Source organism: Heptranchias perlo, chromosome 2 (assembly GCF_035084215.1).
Source record: "Heptranchias perlo isolate sHepPer1 chromosome 2, sHepPer1.hap1, whole genome shotgun sequence".
In the NCBI taxonomy this organism is placed as follows: domain Eukaryota; kingdom Metazoa; phylum Chordata; class Chondrichthyes; order Hexanchiformes; family Hexanchidae; genus Heptranchias; species Heptranchias perlo.
In genome coordinates, this window is record NC_090326.1 from 39680881 (window position 1) to 39686880 (window position 6000).

Consider the following 6000-nt stretch of genomic DNA (forward strand, 5'->3'; position numbering starts at 1 on the left):
GAACAGTTAAATACAAAACTAGAAAGCTTTGGTATTGAACGCTTTGGTACAACCCCATCGAGTACTTTGCCCAGTTTTGGTCCTCTCACATAGTGAGCAATATCAAGGCCCTGGGTCAGGTCCAGAGGAGGGCTACCAGGATGATACCTACTCTTAAGGATCTTAATTATCAAGATAGACTGGGGAACATGATCTTTTCCCATGGGAAAAATCGTAGACTTTGAGGAGGTATGCTTGAGTTCTCTTAAATGATGAGGGTAATAGATTCTGTTTGGGTGGATAGGTTATTTGAGCTAGATAGGGAGGGGAGGACTAGGACCCATTAATACAAAATAAGAAAATACAGAGTCGCATTGGATGCCAAGAAGTATTTATTTTTGCAGAGTTGTCAGAATAGATTGCCAAAATATGTGGTGACTGGATTCATTACAGGCTTTCAAAAAGGGAGCAGGATGAGGTCCTGCGAGTATTTCAAGTTATAGTGTTTCAAGTGCACATAGACTGCACCATATCTGGAAATATCAGTTGGTTTTTTCCAACCCTTTTTCATAAGTTTCATGTTAAGTCATTATTCAGAGAGACCTGAGGAATTATTAATATAGTATTCTATACCCAAAGCAATCACTCTAGCTGATATTCAGCAGGTTGTATGTAAGGATCTTACACTGCAAGCAGCCATAGTGTTTATACACAAATCAAAGCAGTCTATGAGCAGATATGTCTGGTTCTCCATGAGCTATCTGTCACTGAGGATGATATCATTTGACACAGTACCTGTATAGTCATCCCAAGGAAGCTATAGGGTTGGACAATATCTTTTGCCCACATTAGCCAGCACAGGGTAGTCAAAAACAAAACCCTTCTCAGAACCGCGCATTCTAAAAGAAGTTAGGGAAGAGATAGCAGAGTCGCTATTACATATATTTAAAAATTCATTAGAAAAGGGAATAGTGCCAGAGGACTGACAGACAGCTAATGCGATTCAATATTTTAAAAGGGAGATAGAACAAGTCCAGGGAACTAACAATTAGTTTAACGTTGGTGGTAGGAATGATAATGGAATCCTTACTCAGAGATGTAATAGAAAAACATCTAGAAACTGAAAATACAATAAGGAATAGTCAGCACAGATTTCAAAAGGGAAGTTCATGCTTGACCAACCTTATTGAATTATTTGACGAAGTAACAGAAAGGGGAGACAAGGGTAATGTAGTAGATGTAATATATTTGGCTTTTCAAAAGGCCTCCGATAAGGTACCGCATAGTAGACTCATGACTAAGGTCAGAGCATGGGTAGTCAGGGGACAAGTAGTAGAATGGATAGCAAGCTGGCTACAAAACAGAAAACGGAGAGTAGGGGTTAAAGGTAGTTACTCAGACTGGCAAAAGGTGGGAAGTGGTGTTCCACAAGGATCGGTGCTGGCACGAATGTTGTTCACCATTTACATAAACGATTTGGATGTGGGAAGCGGAAGTACAATTTCAAAATTTGCCGATGACACCAAATTGGGGGATATAGTTAATACCGAGGAAGAATGTGACAAAATACAGGAAGGAACGCCTTCCTGTAGGAAAGATTAAATAGGCCCCTGCCTATTTAATCTTTCCTGATAAGTCTAACCTCTCATTTCTGGTATCATCCTAGTAAATCTTTTTTGCACCTTCTCCAGTGCCTCTTTACTATTTTGGTAGGAATAGTAAAGAGGCCACATACTCCTTGGAAAATAAGAGTCTAAACGGGGTAGAGGAGTCAAGGGATTTAGGGTAAAGATGCACAAATCACTAAAAGTAGCGTCACAGGTTTTTTAAGACCATAAAAAAAGCAAACCAAGCACTGAAGTTTATTTCTAGAGGGATAGAATTGAAAAAATGAGAAGTTATGCTAAACTTCTACAGAACCTTGGTTTGACCACACTTGGAGTAGTGCGAACAGTTCTGGTCTCCACACTATAAAAAGGATATGGAGGCACTGGAGAAGGTGCAAAAAAGATTTACTAGGATGATACCAGAAATGAGAGGTTAGACTTATCAGGAAAGATTAAATAGGCAGGGGCTCTTTTCTCCAGAAAAGAGAAGACTGAGGGGTTACTTGATAGAGGTTTTTAAGATTATGAAAGGGTTTGATAGGGTAGACGTAGAGAAGATGTTTCCACTTGCAGGGGAGACCAGAATTAGGGGCCATAAATATCAGATAGTTATTAACAAAATCAATAGGGAATTCAGGAGAAAATTCTTCACCCAAAGAGTGGTTAGAATGTAGAACTCGCTACCACAAGGAATAGTTGAGGCAACTAACATAGATGCTTTTAAGGGGAAGCTAGATAAACACATGAGGAAGAAGGGAAAAGAAGGGTATGTTGATAGGATTAGATGAACAATGGTAGGAGAAGGCTCACGTGGAGCATAAACACCGGCATGGACCTGTTGGGCTGAATGGCCTGTTTCTGTGCAGCACATTCTATGTAATTCTTTGTAACCAAGGAGTGGTTTGCAGACATTGAAAATAAGGTAGATGAAGCTACAGAAAGACATGCTATCAGTAAAGGAAGGAAAGGGTGTAGAACATTCATCCAGACACCAGAGGGAGAACTAGGAGTTTTCTGAAGTTAATGGAGAAACAACTGAGGGATGGCTGACCTTCCTCCCCCCCCCACCCCCCGCAACCCCCTCCTACCCCCCTCCCCAACTCCCACCCCCTCCTCCACCTCACCTCAGTGCACTGTTATTTTCAAGATCCTGATGAGTGATCTCACGCTTTATTAGTGTCCTGAACTGTTTCTAAAAACACAACATAATCGCTCTGGGAAAAGTAACTGTTATGTTACAAAATTTCTGAAGAGCCTGGGATTCTTACTCTCATTCACAAACAATAGTAACCACAGGAGTCTTTTAATCCATAATTTGACTTCCATTTTCTACTATAAATTTCTACTATAAATTGTACAATCCAATTTAAGGCGGGTTTCCAAAGATGTGAACAAGTCACAGACCATAATGGTAATACAATAGTTTTATTACACTTACTAGTAAAATATTTCTCTGGGGATGTGAGAAGTTTGGAAGGAAAGAAAGTTTAAAAAAACAAAATTAAAATGAAAGAGAACCACTTTAATACAAGCATACAGTATGCAGGTTTTTTAAAAAAAACATTTTCCTTTTTGTGTTAAAATAATTGTAAAATATAGTTGTTCATACTTCAAAAGTGTGTTTGGCATCTTAGGGATGTGTGTGTGTGTGTGTGTGCATGTGTACATATGGTGAGCCACCAAACTGGCTTTCTGTATGCCAAATTTCATGCTTTTAAACCAGAAATCCCTGATAACACATGACCCTTTGATGTAGTTATGATCAGGGTTCCATTGAATTGTTTTCAAATATGCAGTTTTGGATTATTTTCAAAAGTATAAATAAAGTAAAATAATGAGCAGAGCATTATTAACTTTGTTACTGTGTGATCTATGAGGAAGCCAGACAGTCTTGCTACATGTAGCTGCTGTGTACCAAAGAACTTCAGTCCTTCCAGCCAACAGTCTATACTTTCAGTCTTATGACAGGATGCCTATGAGATGATGTCACCATCTAAACCCCATGCCATTTCCCTGTTGTTTCTCTCTTACACATGAATGAAAAAAGCTGCAATAAATAATGGGACACCAAGCTGATACCCACATCTAACACACTCACTATTATTTCAACCTGGAAGCCTTGGTTTCAGCAGAGTTAAATTTGGAAAACTCCTGCAAAGCTTTACTTGTATCTATGTGAAATTCTGCACCGTTATTTCATTCAAACAAAAACCTCAAGTGGAATTTCATTATTAGCTTTTAGTCCTGAAGAGTTCAGTAGCTTATTCTGAGTCATACAAAAAGATGTGTTTGGATTTTTTCCAATTTCTATATACATCACGCTTATTATAAATACAAAACCGAGATTTTTCTGAAGTAAATCATTTAGTTTCATTTATGTTTTAAATGTTTTACGACACTCTTGCCAGGAACTTCCTCGGAGGTTCTTCCGATCAGCCACTGTAACTTTGACAGAGAGCCCAGATAGACACGTAAACCGGGTTTTCAGCCGATCTGCTGCCAAAGTTACAGCAGCTGATCAGGACAATATCTTATCTTTCTACTGGGCATTTTGCAGCCCTCTGACCTTAATATTGACTTTAACAACTTCAAACCTTAACTGTGGCTTCCACTTTCTCTTCGGCAGGAAGTGCTGGCCATGCGGGAAGAGTATGCCACCGTTTCTGGGGGAGGGGTGGGAAGGCAATAGGTTAGTGCTTGGGATGGGGAACCTCTATCACAACATTGTGCTGGTAGCTAGGTCTGCACCCTTGGTGCTGACCTGCTATTTTCTTCTCTCTGGCCCATGGGTTGATGGAGCTTTCTCCGCTTTGCCAGTTTTTCTTGCTTCTTACTTCCTCAGCCCCCACCCCCATTAGCTATTCACACATTCTCTGTATCACGTAAAAGTATTTTATTTCTTTCATTTATGTAATTGTGCCTCATATTGTCTCATGCTAATATCACTTCTGCCATTTAACCATCTCCTGTTTACCACTTAAGCACTTTTCAGCTCATTCTATTTCTTTTGTGTGTGTGTTTCCTTCCCCTTTCCCTTTGTCTGTTCCTTTATAAATGCTGTTCTTCTGCACTATCCTCCAGTTTTGACGAAGGGGCCACAAAAATATTAGCCCAGAAATTATTGGAGCGCCGTGAATTGGTTCTTTCCCTCACCCTTCAGGTCGTATTATTTTTGCACTGCAAATTGCTGGAAATGCAAATTGATAACAGCGCAGTGATGTCAATGGGGCATCTGGGACCTCATGAACATTGGGTCCAATGGGCTATCTCCTTATTGAAATTTAAGGATAGAGAATGAAACAACAACAACAACAACTCGCATTTATATAGCGCCTTTAACTAGTAAAATGTTCCAAGGCACTTCACAGAAGCATTATCAAATTTGACACCGAGCCACATAAGAAGGAATTAGGACAGGTGACCAAAAGCATGATCAAAGAGGTAGGTTTTAAGGAGTGTCTTAAGGGAGGTTAGAGGGGCAGAGAGAATTAGGAGTTCCAGAGCTTAGGGCCTAGGCAGCTGAAGGCACAGCCGCAAATGGTGGAGCGATTAAAATCGGGGATGCGCGAGAGGCAAGAATTGGTGAAGCGCAGAGATCTCAGTGTTGTAAGGTTGGAAGAGGTTACAGAGATAGGGAGGGGTGAGGCCATGGAGGAATTTTAAAACGAGGATGAGAATTTTAAAATCGAGCGCTCCTGGACCGGGAGCCAATATAGGTCAGCAAGCACAGGGGTGATGGGTTAACGGGACTTGGTGCGAGTTAGGATACGGGCAGAGTTTTGGATGAACTCAAGTTTATGGAGGGTGGAAAATAGGATGCCAGCCAGGAGAGCATTGGAATAGTCAAGTCGAGAGGTAACAAAGGCATAGAAGAGGGTTTCAGCAGCAGATGAGCTGAGCGAATGGCGGAGATGGAAATAGGGTGAATTAGAGTCATATTAGATACAGAAAGAGAAATAAAGAGAGGGAAAGAAAGAGAGTGGATTAAGAGAAAGAAAAAAAGGCAGAAAGGAAAAGTAAGAAAAAAATTTTAAAATGTAAAATTTAAAATTAAAAAACCTGTAGGAACAATTTGCTATCTGTGGGAGTGAGACTCCTTCATTGTTCCCTTTCTGGACCTCCAAGGCTGAGTAGCATGTCAGGGCCATAAATCAGGTCATTAACAGGGTTCTTACAACACAAATTACCAGCCCTAAATGTCTCCTGCGAGATTAATTGATGTTAATGGTGCAAATCCAACAATTTCATGACGCACAATAGGGAGCCTCACAGCGAGGTGGTAATTTTTTTCAATTTTGGCAAATCGTCCAGCAGTTTGTGGCGAATCGGAACTCCTGACGTATCTCTCCTACACCACAAATTGCTAGGTTTTTTACGCAGTAATAACGGCGTATGCTGTGAACTTGCTGTTATT